Source organism: Pelodiscus sinensis, chromosome 16 (genome assembly GCF_049634645.1).
Source record: "Pelodiscus sinensis isolate JC-2024 chromosome 16, ASM4963464v1, whole genome shotgun sequence".
NCBI lineage: Eukaryota > Metazoa > Chordata > Testudines > Trionychidae > Pelodiscus > Pelodiscus sinensis.
In genome coordinates, this window is record NC_134726.1 from 28,031,099 (window position 1) to 28,050,819 (window position 19,721).

The 19,721-nt window shown below is 43.9% G+C and overlaps 1 protein-coding gene across 8 annotated transcripts in view; it reads right to left on the reverse strand.

Annotated features, from left to right (window-relative positions):
- The window catches only part of MAD1L1 (mitotic arrest deficient 1 like 1), a 743,124-nt gene that overhangs the window by 255,736 nt on the left and 467,667 nt on the right, over nt 1-19,721 (reverse strand). The window lies entirely within an intron of this gene.

A 19,721-nucleotide genomic window follows, 5' to 3' on the forward strand; every position in this document is an offset into this window, starting at 1 on the left:
CTTTGCTTCCTCTCCCTGGTCTGCTCGAGACCAGGGAGAGGAAGTGCCCCGTTCGTAACTGCGGATCCGACGTAAGTCGGATCCGCGTAACTCGGGGACTGCCTGTAATCTTTTTTTAAGGCGTTTGTCACACTCTACCCTCCAGGGACTATTGCATCCTTCTTCTGGATACTAGCTCCTATGATAGTCTCCAACCAGCATAGCACAGAAACACCCCCAACTATTCCATGGAGGTCAGATGAGTAGTTCTATGGGGCCACGATGTTACCAGAAGCCCAGTTTGCTGGCCTAGGCTTCTGACTGCCTGCACCTTGGCCTGCAGCTTTGGGCTCCTGGGCTGCCTGCTCCCTCATCAAAGCAATGAGCATGCACCAATGTAATCCAATTAACTCCCTCTTTGTGAGGAATTCAGGGGAGCCAGAGACACATCCTAGCCACTCAGGGGGAGAGGGAACTAAATATTGGATATCTGGCTGCAGCAGAATGAGGAATTCCATGGTAAAAACGATGAATTTTACCTCTTGGGAAATAAAGACTAGAAACATTTTTTAAAGAAGTGAAAGCTGAGATTGCAAAGCAGAGTTTTGTGGCAAGGGGCACCACAGTCAAAGCATCGCTAAGCTGTGGTCACCAGCAATTGCACTTCCCTCTAATCAGACACCACTGAGAGGCTGGTCTTCCTTTCGAATTCTCATGTGCCAGAGCACATGGCTGCTCACCCTCACTACCCATGTCCACCGAGCTTCCCCGGTCTTTAGTTCTTCCCTACTGCCACTAATCACCAAGTCGCAAAAGATCTTTCTTCTTCCTCTCTGCACGGAGTTTGGCCAGGAATACTCAGAGGCATCCCTGGCACTGAACTGCTACAGAGCCAGTGACCTGTCAGCTGCTGACTGTGATGGTGGTAGCACACGCTACCCCCACTCACTTCCTCATCTACTGAAGATCATTTTTTCCTGCTTCTCCTTCACAATCTCACTCTGTTCACCTCCCAACCCACAAAGAGTCACCAAGGAGACCAAGCCTCTCGTGAACAGTTATTTGCATCAGCACCCGCAAAGCTATTATTGTCCAGCAATAAGAAGGTTCATCCAGACACAGGTACAAAAGCAAACAAGACACACACCAGACACCATGAGCTAATGGGTTCTCTTGGTGGGAATGTTTCTGCTGGAATGCACATCTGGTGATGATGGGCACCTCTTAGATTCTAAAGCCCTTAGCTAAAATAACACCCACGAGGTAATCTCTGATTCAAGCTAGTGCATTTCCAATTTGTTCAGTCTTGTTTGGAAATGGGAATTATCACAGGTGTGTGTGTCACTGTGTACTGTCAATCCTTGCGTGGGTAGCTGCTCACTCTCTGCTTCCTGAAATAGAACAATGAGTGACTGCAGTGTGTATTCAATGAGTGAGAAACTTGGCTTTCAATCTGTCCGCTACCTTCATCTTTTATGCATTATTTACCACAAATCAGGTCTCAAGCAGTCAATAGCTGAACTCTAAGCAAAGAACAGCCACGAGGAAGAATGATGGCACAGTAAAGAATGATGGGGATCAGGGATGAGGTGGGATACCAAGTTCAGGGGCTAATATTTTAAAGAGGGATTCTTCAGATGTTTGAAAAAAAATACTTTTCCACTATGTCATGGGAGTTAGATACAACCACCTGTGTATGGTAGGACAACCAGCTTGGTCAGCATTGCTGCAGAACTCTTGCAGATGTGGAAGCTTCTTATCTGGTCTCTCTCAAACATGCAGAATTCTTAGCAGACATGAAATGCACCCTAGAGAATCTCCTTTGTACGAGACAGGCAAAAGTCTTTCATATTAGCTCACGAGGCAGAGAGAGCTAGCAGGGAATAAAGAACTCAAGGATGAAAAGCCAGGAGGTAGCTCTATTGCAGAATATATAGAGATTAGAACAAGAGGTGAGGAATAAGACCCTCTGCATGGCTCAGTTGTTACCTGTTAGCAGTAAAGAAACAGACTCTTCCCAGGGTGAGAGAGAGCTCAGAGAAATAAAGGTGAAATATTCTAGGCTAGATTTAAACAGTTCCCATCCACTTCAGTGACAGCTACCAAAATAACCTGAAATCTTCATTTATCACCTACCTATTTCAAAATTGATCAATACTGCTACAGAACAGCAATGCTCAGTGGAAGAGGAAAACAAGATGTCGCACAGCCCCTGGGCAATTCTGCCCGTTCCCTACCAGCTTGATACTAACTCTGCCAGTATGTCTGAATCATGCATCGACAACGCTGTAACACTGCCTTAAACAATGCAGCAGCAGCAGCTCTTTTGCTTCCAGCAGCTCGACAAGCCTAGAGCAGTTAGTAGAGAAAGAGACCCCTCTGCTTGCTTCTCTACAGCTGTGAAAAATGTGTACATAGACTAAGTGTTTAATGAGAGAGGAAAGTGGCTGTTTTCGGAGGAAGCGCGTGGGAGAGAGGGGCCTGATGACTCAAGTGTATTGTTCACATTTGCATAATAATGAGGGGTGTGTGTGTGCATGTGCATGCGTGTGAGAAATGTTTCCAAAGTGAAAAACCCCTACACACTCAGGACTTCAGCTTAGAGTGAACAATTGGCTCCAAGTAACTCAAAAAGAAGTGGCCAGGTAGCTGAAAGACACAGAGATCTCAGCACAAAGAGCAGCACCCGGCAGCTGACTGACCTCCCCACCAAGCCCTCTGACAAGAAAGGGCAAAGGGAGCAACTGCCCCATAGCCTGGCGATACAAAAGGACCCTGAGTTCCTGGCTGCCATCGCTGATATTGCAGCAACAGTGGCAACCAGAGCCCAGACCCTTCAAATCGCTGCTGGAGTGCCGCATGGCATGTTCCGGGTAGCAGTGAGGGCTACTGGGGGAAGGCACAGCGTTCTCTGGGTGGAGCTGAGAGCTGCCTACCCATAGCCCTGCTGCTTCTTTCCAAGGCCCTGCTCGTTCTGGCTTCCCCTCATCTTGCCCAGAGACCCAGCCAGACTGTTGGCCCTGCTGTCTCCCCACTCCCACATAGAGCTCTGCTGGGAAAAGACAGGAGGGAGATTAACCAAACCTGTTGGAGTCTAGAAGAAAGGTGATGAGAGGGATAAAGCACAGCCAACAATGAATGAAGAAAGTGGGAGGGAACTGTTGTGCCCTGTCAACACCAGGATTTTTCAGATCTCTAATTCCCAATATGTGCAATTTCACCATTGAAAGCTGTAGCATGGAGGACAAAGTTCAGGTGGGCTCAAGTCAGGATGAGATGAGATGATAGTTAAAAGCCCAAACACCTCATACAACTATGCTTGTCTATGCAACAGCTTACACAGGTGATACCGCTGGAGGAGTACATCTGCTGGGAATTACACAACAGCCCATTGTGAACAAGGAGCTAAAATACGGATGACTTCCTTCTACCTCAAACAACCTCTGACACACAATCTCTTGCTTGTAATGTGCACATTTTAAACTGTTGAGCAACTTCACATACTGTGTCAAAGACATACCCTAAGCCCATAACGCTAGGCCTTTATGTTAAGTTTTCCTGACCTTGTAGGTTAATCAGTACATAAGGAATAGTAGCCCATCATGTAGAATTCAATAATTACTATAGCTGACACCCAGCCAGAGCCTTTCACAATGATCTATGTCCAGTAACAGGTTCATAAACAGTTCAGAGGGTGGAAGAGTGCTGTAGATTTCACTTAACTTTTTATCTATCTGCTTTAAAGGGATTAAATGACTGTCATTAAAACATTTCAGGTAAGCCTTTGACCGTAAACGTCACATCATTTTAGCACTTATTGAATCTGATCCCCAATTAATCTTATTCAGTTATAATTCTCTGTCATTTCACTTACTCTTCCAGTGTTGGTATTATTCTCCATTACTCCTGGCTCCTCATTTCTGCATGACTGTTTTGTATGCCAGGCCACTGTGACTCCCTACAGACCCCAATTGTATCTGCTGATTGCCCAACCCAAAGACACAGATAAAGTGGAAGAATTTTATTTGAGGTCAGGTTGGGAAGACAGAGAAAATAATCCAGGAAATACAAACCCACAGAACAATCTTTACATATTCACTGCACCGTGTATGACTGCAATTCTTCCATAACAAGCTCATCCTTTTCTTATAGCACATGGATGGCCCAACTCCCCCATTCACTTAGTACAGCCTGGAGATAAAACAAAGGGGAAATGAGGAGCCAGGGAGATGCACTACTGAGGTTAGGGAACTTTTCGACATAAAGACTCATCAGGATTAATTCATTCTGCTGTCAGGACCTGCCAATCAGGTGACTTGCATCTCTGCAGCACTTAGCAGCAGGGTGATGGCCATGGAAATGTGAGCTGCTTGTTCTAACATGATTTCTGAAGAACAGGGTTGTACCCATGAAAGCTCATGACACCATCTACATGTTTTGTTAGTCTTTAAGGTGCTGCTAGACTATTCATTTTTTAAAAAGTTTTTCCAGTTTACAGACTAACGCGACTACCCCTTTGAAGCTGATGAATTCCCATTATACATTACAAACAATAGCCAGCAGCCTAAAGCCAACATAGGGAGGGAAGCTCCTGGAGGAACAACACAAACCTCACCAGCAGCAAACAATGAAAATGGGCAGAGGTTTAGGGGACAAAATGTAAGAGATTACCTCTGGGCTGCTGTTATATTATAGGTTGTTATATGCTGTTGGCAATGAAGGGAAATGAACTGTTCCCATCAGCTGCAAATAGTAGAGAAGGTTATTGCACTGGTCATTTGGGACTTGGAAGATCAGCTTCATAACCCCAGCCATGTTCGGAACAACCGCAATTAAACTCACCCTTGAAGTCTAGAGTCCTGGATCGTTTTAGTCTTGAGAAATTCAACAGCTGAGGGAAGTGTCCAGAGAAGGGCTGGAAGTGTGATAACCTGTTTCATAATGTATTTATAGACGTGAGCTCCATTTTCATACATTAGACATCCAGAAACTAACTAAAGTGTTCAGATTCAAGGTGTGATACAAAATGTTGCTTTAGAAATCATTCAGTCTTGGCGCACCCCAGTCCAAATTTTTCTTGTTAAGAAAAACATCTAGGCAGATGTTTCTAATATACCCAGGAAGAGCTGAGTCCTTTGGAAGGAAAGAAACTCCTCAAATGAGCATGAAAGAAGCAGCACCTATTCCCCCTCAATCAGAAAGTTCATTATAAAGATGGGCCCAAAGTTGATGTGGCCCAAACAGGATGCTACCAGGCTCTTCTGCAACTCCATCTAAAATGAGGAGAAGCATGCTGTGTTACAAAGGTACCATATGTCTGTTTCTATACAAAAGACCTACAAAGTGTTAAACAATGACAGAAATAACAGGTAATTGATACAGAAGAGACCTGCACAGTGAATATAGGATTGTTCATTGCAGCTTTCCCAAGGGACCAGTGGGGGCAAAAACCTAATTAGCATAAAGACTGATCTTGATACCTTTTTGGAGGGAATGAGATTACCTTTAATGGCATTTGGCTGATCTGCAACTACTTGCCACTAATATCTCCAGTGGCTGGTGATGGGACACCAAATGAGTAGGGCTCTGAGTTACTGTAGAACATTCTTTCCCAGGTGTCTAGCTGATGGGTCTTGCTCACATGCTCAGGATCCACCTGATCACCATATCTGGGGTTAGGAAGGAATCTTTACCCATGTCAGATTGACAGAGACCCTGGAGGGTTTCACCTTGCTCTGCAGCACAGGTCACTTTCTAGTTTAAACTAGTGTAAATAATGACTTCTTTTAACCCGAGGACTTCAGTAACTCAGGCAAAGGTTATGGGTCTATTATAGGGTCTGTGGCCCACAATGTGTAGGAAGTCAGACTACACCATGATGATTTCTTTTGACCTGAAAGTCTACGAGTCACTTTGTCCAGTCCAATTTCATTCTACATTCTAATTAATCTCACCCTAGCTACCTCCCTGATGATCAACATAGATTCTTTTTCCCAATTTGATTCCACACTGTTAATTATACTCCTTTTGTCATCTTAAACAACTCCTCTGCTTAAAAAACAATAAATAGTCTAGCGGCACTTTACAGACTAACAAAACATGTAGATGATATCATGAGCATTCATGGGCACAACCCACTTCTTCAGATGACCGGAGTGTTGGAAGTCCAGATCCAAGAATAAATAAAGGAAGGAGGGAGGAGAGAGAAGGAAAAACAATTGAAGGGGAGGAAGAAAAAAAGACAGTGAGTAGATAAGTGTCAGAGGGATAACCAAGTGAGTCTGTAACTTAAAAAACAACAATTAGTCTAGCAGCATCTTAAAGACTAAATAGTTACAAAGGCTGATAAGAACCATTAGTTTGCACTCAAGGAGATGACCAACACCAGATTCTATACTAGTGGTCACCAACCAGTAGATCGGGATCTACTGGTAGATCTTGGAGCCTCTGACAGGTGATCCTGACTGGTTTGGCCAAGTGGCTATCAAGTGGCTACACTTCAGCTGCCGCTCCCCTGCACTGCTGTGCATCTCCTGCCCTTTGCCTTGGAGGTGCCCCTCCCCTTGGGAGTCTCCTGCTTTCTGTGCAGGGCAGGGGAGGGGAAAAAGGGGTGCTGATGTCAGGGTGCCCCCTCTCCCATTCTGTATCCTTTCTCCACAGAGCAGAGAGGGAGCACAACAGGACCAGGGATGGAGTTTGCTGGCTGCTTTACGGAGTGGTTCAGGGCCAGGGCACAGGTGAGTCTGCCTTATCCCCACTGCACCACCACCCAGGAGCCAGCAGCAGTGCCCAGATAGAACCCACATCCCAAACTCCTACTCCACTCATGAACCCCCTCATGTACCCCGAGCCTTTATCTGAGCTCTGAGCACCCCTGCATCCAAACACCCTCCCAGAGCCTGTACCTAGAACCCCCTCCCACATCCAACTGCCTGCCCCAAGAGCAGCTCAGAGCCCCTCTCACACTCCAAATCCCTTAATCCAAGACCAGAGCCTCTGTTTTAGCCTGATGAAAGTGAGTGAGGATGGGAAAGAAAGGGAGGATGGAGTGAGCAGGGGCGGGGGCTTGGAGAAGGGGTAGGAAGGAAGCGGGGCAAGGATATTTATATTTGAGGTAGATCTTGGATTGCACTTAAATTCAAAAAGTGATCTTGTGCTTAAAAAAGACCACTGTTCTACACAGACATCAAGAACCATTAGCACCTTCACTGTTTGGTTGGTTGATAATGTGTGAGCCATCCGATATCCCTATCCCGATTCAAACCATTAGCAGAAGAATTAAACTTGTGAATGAAGTTAAGATCCAATCCTTCTCTGTATTTGGCTTGTGGAATTGTTCTGAAACAAAACAGCAACTTGGAGATCCATTAATGAGTATCCGGGAAGATTAAAGTGTTCTTCAACAGGTTTTTGTGTGTTGCCTTTTCAGATATCTGATTTGTGTCCATTAATTTTTTGCCGTAGAAACTGTCCAGTTTGGCCGATATATGTTGCAGTGGGGCATTGCTGGCATAGATCACATTAGCGGATGTGCACTTAAATGACCGTCTGATTTGGTGGCTGATGTGGTTGGGTCCAGTGATGAAAACGCCTATGTAGATATGTGGACAGATTTGGCACTGGAGCTGATTGTAGGGTTCCTGGATGATTACGATGTAGCTGTGTTGCGTGGTTACTGGAAATAATTTGTTTCAGGTTAGGGGGTTGTCTGTAAGCAAGAACTGGCTTTTCCCCCAAGGCCTCTGAGAGTGAGGGGTCATTTTCCAGGATAGGTTGTAGATTTCTGATAATGCATTGGAGGGGCTTAAGTTGTGGACTGTAGGTGATGACAAGTTGAATTCTGTTGCTCTATCTTTTCAGCCTGTCTTGAAGGAGTTCATGTCTGGGTACTTTTTTGGCTCTGTCACTTTTTTTTCCACTTCTCCACATCAGTACTTCAGTTTTAAGAATGCTCTATATCAGGCATGTCCAAAGTCTGGCCCGCGGGCCAATTGCGGCCCGTGTTCCGGTTTAATACGGCCCCCACTTCCTCCCCCTCTCCTGGCTCCCAGGCGCTCTTTTGAACTGGCGCGCCCAGCGCGCCGCTTCCGGCCGCGCCACCGCCGCCCATGGCCTCCGCAGTCCTAGAGCCTGCCCTGTAGGGCACGTCCGCAGCTCCGCTGCCCTGCTCGGCTGCGGGTTCGCCCTGCCCCCGGGCCGCCGTGAGGCTGGCGTGCCCTGCGCTCTCCGCCCGCCTCCGACCCTGCGGGCCCTCCGCCTTGGGGCTGAGAGTGCGGGGACGGCCCTCACGCATGTTCACTTCTTCAAATCTGGCCCTCTTTGAAAAAAGTTTGGATACCCCTGCTCTATATAGATCCTGTAGGTTTTTGCCTCTGTCTGTGGGATTGGAGCAAATCCAGTTGTATCTTAGGGCTTGGCTGTATATGATCAATTGAGAAATGTGTCTGGGATGGAAGCTACAGGCATGAAAGTAAGCATAGTGGTTGGTAGGTTTCTGGTATATGGTGGTGGAAATTTGTCCATCATTTAATTGTACTGTAGTGTCAAGGATGTGGAATTCTCATGTGGACTGATCCAGGCTGAAATTGATGGTGGAGTGGAAGTTGTTGAAATCCTTGTGAAATTTTTCAAGGGTCTCTTTCCCGTGGGTCCATATGATGAAGATATCATCGATGTAGCATAAATAGAGTAAAGGTATTAGGGTGTGAAAGCTGAGGAAACATTCAAGGTCAGCCATAAAAATGTTGGCATATTGTGGTACCATGTGGGTGCCCATGGCTGTGCCGCTGACTTAAAGATACAAATTGTCTCCCAATCAGAAGTAGTTGTGGGTAAAGACAAAGTCTCAGAGCTCTGTAACTAAGTGTGCAGTGCTGTCATCAAGGATGGTGTTCCTGATGGCCTGTAATCCGTCTTCATGTGGAATGTTGGTGTACAGAGCTTCTATGTCCATGGTAGCCAGGATGGTATTTTCAGGAAGATTACTGATGTTTTGTAGTTTCCCCAGGAAGTCAGTGGTGTCACAAAGGTAACTAGGGGTGCTGGTAGCATAGGGTCTGAAGAAAGAGTCAATATACCCAGATAATCTTGTTGTAAGTATGCCAATGCTTGAGATGATGGGTCATCTAGGATTTCCAGGTTTGTGTATCTTGGGTAGCAGATAGAAAATTCCTGGTCTGGGATTGGGGGAAGGAGGAGGGGGCTAGTGTACATCTGGTCCTAAGCAGCATCAGGGAGCCTCATGAGCAGTTGTTTTAGGGGTTTTTTTGTTTTCTTTAGTGTGATCACAGGAGAGAGGCTTGTAGAATCTGGTATTAGTGAGTTGTCTGTCTGCCTCCTGTTCATAATCTGTTCTGTTCATGACGACTTCAGCGCCCCCTTTTGTCAGCCTCTTTGATTATGACGTTAGAATTGTTTTTGAGGCTGTGTATGACTGAGGTTATATTGTTATATGTTGCTGTTTGCTGATAATGTCAGCTCGAGCACGTTTGCAGAAGCAGTCAATGTAGAAATGAAGACTCTCATTACAACCATTAGTAGGGGTCCACACAGAAGCCTTTCTCTTGTGGGATTGGCAGGGGGAGCAGCAAGATCAGTGTGCTGTACATCGGGGTATTGGAAATATTCCTTTAGGAGGAGGCGGAGAAAATATTCGTAGGCGTGGTGGGGCAGAAGGAGAGTCTTAGAGATAGGGACAGATTCCTCTGCTGGGCTAAGAGAGTGGTTGGATAGGTTGACAATGTTGCTAGGAGAGTTGAAAATATCTGGAATGAGAGATCCTGGGGCATGTAGCAGTTTGGATAGTTTATTGTCCTTTTTCTTCTGAAGGGAGATGAAGTGATTCTTGTAGGTGGTTTGTTGAATTTTAGTAAAGTCTGGAAAAGGCGAAGTGTGTGTGGAAGCTTGGATTTTTATGATAGTTTCTAATATTGAGAGCCCCTCCTTGATTTTCTTCTGTTTGTTGTATAGAATGCTAATAAGGTGGTTCTTGAGTTTCTTTGCGAGAGTGTGGCATAATTTCTGTCTGTAGTCTGTGGGATATGTAGACTGTAGTGTGTTTTTCACCCTCAGTCCCTTAGGTATGATGTTCATCTGTTTGCACTTGGAAAGGAAGATGATGTCTGTTTGGATCTGTGGGAGTTTCTTTGTGTAGCTGATGGATTTCCACTCTATACAGCTGAATGCAGTGCCTTGCATGTTCCTCTGCTGTTTGTACAAGAACTCACTGAAGGGTACATGATTTTATCACCTTTAGTCACACTATTTCTAAGTCAAGTGCTATTAAAGATATAAAGAGAGAGATGCTTTCATTACATTCATGTGCTTCTATGTTGCAATAACCAGGCTGTTTCCCAGCTCAAGTGCAAGTTGTGGGAAGCCCAAAGACAAAGCCCAGCCTCTAACAGTACTTGGTCTTGGCAAGGCATACTGCAAGGGAAGAGCAGGACAACTCCTCCTTTCCACTGCCCAGCAGGAGTGAAACTGCCCTATTAATTGCAGTGGACCAAGAAAAAAATTAATTTATTTTCTGCTGTAGCCAAGGGAGAGGAACAGCCAGACTCTCACAGTGGCTGCATTCCTACCCCCAAAGCATAAATTACTTGCTGCAGAAGATTACACAATTTGTAGATAGGAACAAAGACACAGACCAAAGAGGCAAGTAGCCCTTTACACCTCGTCACCCTCATGTACATATAGTGACATTTTAATTAGCTCCCTGTATCTCTGATAGACATCTCCCTGGATCACACACATTGAAACAGCCTTTTACTTCTTACTCCCTTGAAGAATTTGGGACCTCTACAAAAATCAGCTTCTCCCTCCCCTCCTTTTCACCCAGCAATTCAATGGCTTGTCAGACTGTGCTAGAAACCTATTAGTGGGGATTGTATTCTGCATGCACTGTGAAAATCTAATGGGGATCTTATCAGTCTCTCTGTTCAAACTCCAAGCTCAATTGTTTTTCTTCCTGCTACTGCAGGGAGGACTCCAAGCAGCCTGGATGCTTTTTGAAATGGTAAGAGTCATATCTTCATTGAAAATTCAAAAGAACAAGGAAGGTTTATGGATAAACTGAAACAATAAGAAGAATGTCTATGGGGCAGAACTATGCAATCTAAGAGCTTCTGTGGGATGTCAAGTAAACAGCTCCAAGCCAGCAGCAGTAAATTCAGTGTTGGGTTGAATCTGACAAACTATGTAACCAATACTTCAGTAGTACAGCTTCTCTGTCAGGCTGAAGTCCCACACAGCATATGTGACTAGGCAGGAGGAACCTATTGCACATCCCATGAAGACCTGAGGGGCCTGTCTCCTTTTTATCCTTTGACAGCACTCAGACAACTTGTCATTACAACAAACTTTTACTGAATTGAAATGAGTGGATTTGGGGGTGAAAGGTGAGAACAGGAGGGGATGAAAGGATGCAGTCCGAAGTTCTGGTGGAGAAGGGATTCAGGAGCGGATGCATGGGACAGAGGACAGCTGAACGAAACTCAGGCCTTTCAGCTCTCAGAATATTTTATGTTCTCAATTTGGTTTTGTCCAGCTCAGGTTGCCAGTTTGCACCAGAGCAGACAGCCTGTGATGTAGTGTCAGTACCTTGCGGGTTGCTGTGTTTGGGCTGTGGATGACCCCTAACTGGCCTCTGTCTGTAAGCACTGCCCAGCGGGGGGGTGTTTTGAGGGCCCCCATGACAGTGACCGAACCAAACTGGTTCTACCAGTTCTAAGGGAAGGGATGGAACAAAAGAAGTGAATGTTGGGGGAAGGGCCAGTTGCTGGCTGGGAAACATGAAGGCTGTGTCTACACTGGGCCACTTATTCCGGAAAATCAGCCGCTTTTCCGGAATAAGCTGCGAGCTGTCTACACTGGCCCTTGAATTTCCGGAAAAGCGATGCTCTACTGTACAAAATCAGCCGCTATTCCGGAAAAACTATTCTGCTCCCGCTCGGGCATAAGTCCTCATTCCGGAACACTGTTCCGGAAAAGGGCCAGTGTAGACAGCCCAGTAGTCTTTTCCGGAAAAAAGCCCCGATCGCGAAAATGGCGATCGGGGCTCTTTTCCGGAAAAGCGCGTCTACATTGGCCATAGGTGCTTTTCCGGAAAAGCAGTCTGCCAATGTAGACGCTCCTTTTCCGGAAAAACTGAAAACGGAATAGTATTCCGTTTTAAGCAGTTCCGGAAATTCATGCCAGTGTAGACACAGCCGAAGGGAACAGCCTAGGCTGAGGGGCTAGGAGTGATGGACCCCTAACCCAAGGGGTCTGAGACATCCTGGCCCTGACTCCTGTAACCACATCACATCTATGCTGTACTGCATCCTGGAGAAGCAATAACCCCTCTATTCTACTGGCTGGCAGAGTCTGTTCTTGCTGCTACGGGGGGTGCAGCACTGGGGGGAACTCCGACATGTCGTCACACAGCCTAGCAGCACAATGGTCTTAGGCAGTTTGCATGATGGCACTGCCGTGGAGCTGAGGACCCGAGGCATGGGTACTCCTGCTTCCTGTCAGAAAAACATGCCATTGTTTCAGCAGATGTTTTGTCTTACTATCAAAAGGGTATTTTCCAACTAAACTAGGTTTATGTGGAAAATTTCCAGACAGATATAGTAGTGAAAACTCAACCCTTTCACCCAACACTAGGCATTATACTAGTGGCAACAAGACTCCATATGGAAATCTAAAGATAGGATGGTGGATCATTCCCCCAGTAGCACCATATTTATTGCTCAGGAGTGACCCAGAAACTTGGGAACACATAGGACCTTCCGTCCATTAAAATTATGGAGGACTAAAAGTTGCTCTTTAGACTCAATTGTGATATACGAGCTGTCCTTGCTGTAAGTCCAAGATAGGTTCCAAAAAAATTGAACTTATAGCAAAACAACTTAAAGTGGGGAATTTTTTTCCCCGGAGCTGACTTCAATTTGCACTTGGGGGGGGGGGGGGGAGGGTGCAACTTAACAGCGGGAAATGGGAGGACTTATAACACATCAGTTTCTACAAGCGTCACCGACTTTAGTGCAAAACGGATGTATACCAGAGCAACTTATAACAGGGATGCCCTGTAAATACTAAACAACAAGAGACAGGAAATGTTTCTTTTTGCTTGTGTATCACCATTTCCTCCCCTCTCTGGAAGAGAAACACAGATAAAAATTGTGAGATGACATCAATTCCATCATTTTGGTATCCAAGAACCTTCAGTAACACTCTTCTTGAGAAGCTGAGCCATGGCAGAAGCCTACTCAATGTCATGAGACACAGCAAAAACAGAAGCCTGGTTCTGATTTATGATATGGCCTCTTTGCATTGCTCTAATAGTATAATGGGCTCTTTTTCTCTATGAGAGTCACTTAGAATCTGGATCCAGAAAACCCAGCTCTTACTGATGGGAAGGGTTAGTATGATTAACTGAGTCTTGCTGATAACTCATATGCTTGATTCACAAGCCCCTAACATTGTTTGTTTATTTGGACTTATTTCTAGCAGCCAGACTGTACTCTAAGTGCTTTGAATAAGATTAAAATAAGAAACCATTCACGTATAGACATACAAGTACTAAACACACTGTTGTTATATTTCAAACATGTCTTCAAATATTTATGATTACAACTATAATCACAATCAGAACGGCTGCCACGTATCTAACCATCCTTTTCTTGCATAATACATGTCAGTGCCATCAACAAATGTCAGCTGTGCTGGATCAGAGGGAAAGTAGTTCCAGAGTCGAAAACCCCTCATGGAGAATGCCCTGCCAGCAGCATTCCACACCTCCGTCCTTTTTTAAAATTAGGATCTTTATGGAAGCTTTTCTAATACAGAACCTTTACGCTGTGGCTGTCTCAAGTTTGTTTTTGATCTGTCTAAAGTCTGCAACATGATGAACTGGATGTCTAAAATACCAACTTTGCTTTGAAGGATCATCACCTTGAGTGAGCATTCTACATTCTGTCCAATATATGTACACTATTGTCCAGGGAATTTTCATTTATTTTGCTTTGTGTGCACTGTCAAAAACCCCATGGAGATATAGCTTCTGCATTACTTAATGCCCCATAAGACTTAAACATTAATTGGCAGTGAGAAACGGAGAACTTGATGTGCCAAGCCCATGCCTGGGTGAACTTGTAGAGGCACATCAGATCAGATATTTAAGGATGCTGTTTTATAAAGACACCACGTTTCTTTTCAACACTTAGCACCATCTTTCACTACACATTGAGAAAAAGACAATCTTTAGACAGCAATTCCCCTAGCCAGCCATCCTGAAAATCCATCCTGATTTAAAGGGACCACCATCTTCTATTTAGAGTATACTCTGCGTGTCAGTGTCCATTCTACTGCTCCTATCTGACAACCGCTTTTATGTTTGTGTGGCTATTTAACCCTTTAAATAAAAACAGAATCAAATAGGTCAGATAACAATGTTTGCATCATTTAAATCTTCCATCATAGGCCAATAATTCCACAGCTTCTGTTCAGCACCACTATTAGCCACAGAGATAATAGGGGCAGGATCAGGGGAATGTCAATGAAATAAAACACAGGAATACAATGGATAGCAAACATATACAATTTGGTTGAGGGGGCACTGGGTCAACTTTCTGCTTTTCTTTAGCCTCTGTGACAGGGTCAGAAGTGAAGGCTATAAAAAAGTTGTGGAGGGGAGATATATGTCTCAGATCGAGGAGATCTTTGTTCCCAGAGTAATAGGGAGGGGCTGGTTTAGAACCAGCAGAGGCAATCAGGGGCTGTAGAATACCTGAGGCTAATTGACCAGGCCAGAGTCAGGCCAGCCTAGACTAATTAGGGGGTAATTAAGAAAACTAGTTCAGACTGTCCATAAAAGAAGCTTTGCCTACAACTTGAGGTGCGTGTAGCTGAGAGGACAGAGGAGGGGGCTAATAGGAGTAGGAGGAAAGGAGACAACAACCGAACACTAGGACGACGAATTGGAGAGAAGGAGGGTGTGGGGAAGTAGCCCAGGGGTCTTGGAGCTGTCTTATTGCAGGTGTCAGGGATTCACACAGGCAGCTATTATTACCGGGCCCTGGGATGGAACCTGGAGTAGAGGGTGGGCCTGGGCTCCCCCCAACACTCACCTCCCCATTTCCACTCGAGGAAATGGATTGTGGAGCTTATTCTCCGTTTTACTATAAGCTGGCCAATGATGAAAAGAGCTCAGCAAACTAAAGTCCGAGGTGTGGTGCCTAAAACTGTGGGCTGCTGTGAGCCTCTAATCTGCCAAGAAGCGCAGGACCCACTGAGTTTTCATAGGAGCTCTGTCACACCTCATACTAATCAAAGATAAAGCAGGTCTGTAATTGGCAGTTTATGCTCTATGGAGATTTTATTGCAATCTGAAAATAGAGCTCTTCCAATATGGAAGTGAATGTAATCAACGTAGCATTACTCCATGTTTTGGCTCAGCACCAAGTGCCTGGATACATCATTTGTTTCTTATACATTCTTGACCTTTGGTCCAGTTACTTAGCAGAGCGGCTGCATAGATTCACTGAGTTTCCAATGGCTCATCTGAGAGAAGCAAGTTCGTTACCCCATATTTAATTTACGTAGACTTCTTTATAGGGACACGTGTTCCTTTGGGAGTTCTCAGACAGCAGGATCCAGGCAAGTGAGGGATCAGTCTGTCTCCTTAAGTATTAAAAACGTTGCTGTCTAATACAAATAGTGACATTAAAACGTTACTATTTTTACTCAGATCGGAGTTCCCCACATACCAATAACAGCTTCTTAACAGCCTCCATTCATATTGTGAACTACCCCCACCATAGATTCCAGAGCCAAAAGGGACCACTGCGATCACCTATGTAGGCCAACAGAACTCCCTTAAACACAAGCCTAAAACTCCCTTAAACACTCCCCTAAAATAATTCCTTTACATTTGAAGCATATCTTGAAAAAAAATCTTGATTTAAAAATTACCTCATCATTAAAAACATACTCTTTATTTCCAGTTTGAATCTGTCTAGCTTCTAATTCCATCCATTGGGTTGTGTCATGTTATACCTTTGACTAATAGAGTGAAGAGACCTTTATCAATTAATTATTTCCCATGTAGGTTCTTAATAACTATGAGAAAATCATTGCTTTAACCTTCTCTTTATTAAGATAAATAGATGGAGCTCCTTGAGTCTATCATTACAAAGCATATTTTCTAATCCCTTAATCGTTCTCACAGCTCTTCTCTGAACTCTCTCCAATTTATCTAAATCCTTCTTCAACAGTGGACTCCAGAACTGGACACGCTATTCCAGCAGCAGTAACACCATTGCCAAATGTAAAGATAAACTATTCCCACTCGCAATTCTCCTGTTTATGTATCCAAAGGTTGTATTAGATCTTTTGGCCACAATGTCACACCAGGACCACGTTCAGTTGATTTTCAAACATGACTGCTAAATCTTTATCAGTCACTGCTTCCCAGGATAGAGTTCCCATCCAGTGAGTATGGCCAGCATTTTTTGTTCCTAAGTGTATGGATTTAATGGCATATTTTCTTACACCCAGTTTACCATGCAATCCAGATTGCTCTTTATTAATGATCTGTCATCATCTTTATTTACCACTTCCTAGTCTTTGAGTGACCAGCAATCTTTATAAACTATAATTTTATGTTCTCCTCCAGGTCACTGATATAAATGTTAAACAACATAGGGCCAAGTCCCAATTCCACCAGAAACACACCCTACCAATGATGAGTCCCCATTTATAATTATATTTTGAGACCTATCAATGAGCTAATTTGTATTCCATCTATTATATGTCATGTTAATTTTGTGTCATTTGACGGGTTGTTTTTTTTTTTTTTTTTTTTTTAACACATGAAAATGTCATGGGGAACCAATTTAAATGCCTTACAGAAGTCTGTTACATTTACATTATTATCTTTATCAACCAAACCTGTAAACTCATTAAAAATAGTTATCAAGCCAAGATCTATTTTCCATAAAGACATGTTGACTAGCATTAATAAAATTAATAAAGAATTAAAGGAGGGTAATTAAGTCTATCAGCTGCTGCATTATCTTATCCAAGATCTATGTTTGGCTGACCAGACAAGGGTCACCGGGTTAATCCCATTCATCCTTTTTAATTGTTGGTATGACATGATCTTCCTTCCAGTCTTCTGAAACTTCCTCAGTGTTTCAAGACTTATAGAAATCAACATTAACCATCGAGCATTCTCATTAGCCAACTCTTATAAAACTCTTGCATATAAGTTATCTGAAAGCTGCTCATTTAAAAACAACTTACCTCAGTAGCTGTTGTATAACAGCCTCATGAGTTACTATTTGAATGGAAAGTCAGAATTATCCCATAATATGACACATCTGACTTTGTCTCAAACACAGAACTGAAATATGTATTCTGCTTTTTCTGCATTACTATTGATAATTCTTCCATTTCCATCTAATGAGGGACTAATGCCATAGTTAAGATTATTTTTGTTAATAAAATAAATAAAAAATTCGTCCTTATTATCCATTACTTTGCTGACCATAGATTTTAGTGTGTCACTAATCAATTGTTCACAGTTCTGAGCTTCTCATTTATATTCCTTCCTACTGACTTTTTTCTTCCATGTGTTACATGTTTTTACAACTGTTTTTTTTTTAAATCTGTAGACTCCTTTCTCAGTTGTAGGACTATGGGACTTTGGGCACTCTAGAAAAGTTTTCTTAAACAATGCCCAATTGTCATTCAGTTTTTCTGGTTAAACTCTCTCTCTTTCTGCTAATTTGGCATAATTATTTTCAGCTTTGTGAAACTGGCCCTTTTAAAGTGGTGTGTGTGTGTGTGTGTGTGTGTGTGTGTGTGTGTGTGTGTGTGTGTGCATGTGCATGCATGCACACATGTAGTTTACTGGTTTAAACTTTATTCTCTTTGTATATTATGCATGTGATTCATGATCACTTGTATCTAAGCTACCACTAATTTTTAGTTGTGACAAACTCCTCTCTTGGTCATGATGAAGTCTAATATAGAATTCCCTTGTGTTAGATGGAACACTTTTTGAATGAGGAAATTGCTATTTATAATATTTAGAAATTCCAAGGATGGTTTAGTACTGACAGTGTAAAACCTCAAGTGTGTCACTCAGACTGAAGTCCCCCAGGGTCATGCAGCTTTCCTCCCTACACATGATAGTTAGGCATTTAAAAAGCCAAATATCCTATTCCCTGGTGTGATTTGGTGGTCTGTACTGAACATAAATTAATACTATATCTTATACTCTTATCTGTTAGGACATAACTAATCAAGATCATTTTCTTCCAAGTCGTCAATGACTCTGGAACAGGTAATGCCATTTTTGACAGTTACTCTTTTTTTTTCCCTTGTTGCCTGCTCAGTCCTGGTCTATGCCACACATTTATGTTGGTTTAAATCTACAGCCCTGAGCACTGTAGTTATCCCATGCTATCCTCTGGAGTAGTTAACTCAAGCCATCCTCTGGCATAGAAAGCACTATGTCAATGGGAGGGCTTCTCCTGTCAACATAATTACCATCTTTCAGGGAGGTGTTCAAACTACGCTGACATGAAAAGTGCTGCCAACAATGCAGTATCGCCATCGTGTGCAACCAGTTCTGAAGCAGTATTGCTTTCCCATAACTCTGCATGTCTGTCACGTTATTGGATTTTGAGGGGAGCAGTTGAGTCACTGCTGCACCCATGGCGGGGGGTGTTTGCCCCAAAAGTGGTACAAAGGGGGCCATCTGAGGTGTCAAATGAAAGCTTACTTTCTACTGATTCTGTATATGCCTTTCATATATCTGTATAATGTCTGGGTGTAGAGTTATGAATATGTACTCTGTATGGAGACTGGAAATTTCTCTGTATGTGGTTGAGCGATGGGCTCAGCCTATGGACATGCTAATTAGCAAGGCTCCAGGGACAATAGGTCTCTGAAGTACCTGAGACCCACCTATGAAGGAATCTAGGTGCCTGGTCAGAGACCATGTGACTGTCTCCAGCTTGGAAGAAGCCAGGAAGGAGGTATAAACAGGCCATGTGGCTGACTCCATCTTGGTCTCCAGATCTGCTCCTGACCCCAGATGCGTCCTCACAGGGATTCACAAGCCGGGAAGAGCTGTGGACCCATCCTGGCATACGATGTGTACCAAGGACTTTTAAACCAGCAGCTATAACATCTCTGCTGCAATTCTGCATCAAGAACTGGGAGATTCGATGCATATAATGTATGATACTTTAACAACCTTACTCTCATGCTTTTCTTTCTTGTAGTAATAAACCTTTAGATTGTAGATTCTAAAGGATTGGCTCAGTGTGATTTGTGAATAAGATCCAGAGTGTAAATTGACCTGGGAACTGTGGCTGGTTTCTTAGAACCAGACAGAACTTGATCGGGGTAAGTGAGATGGGGTTCTAAGACCCCTCACCTGTATATGAGGCCCAGGGCCATCTGGGGCACGGATATTGCTGGGATGTCAGAGGGGTTTTGCTCATGAGGCTTCAGGCAGGCAGCTGAAGCGCTGTGTGGGACTGGTTTGTGGCCTATTTGGGAAGGTCTCCAGTCTGGGGGCTAGAGAGAGCCCTGAATTTGAGCAATTCGCCCTGAGCAGATGCCCTCAGCTGTGCCCAGACCCGGCCCGGCCTGTCACAATGTCCTGGTGGCTCTTCTTTCAGGGAAACAAAACTGTTAGAGAACATTGCTGTAAGACTCTGACTTGACATACACCAGAGCCG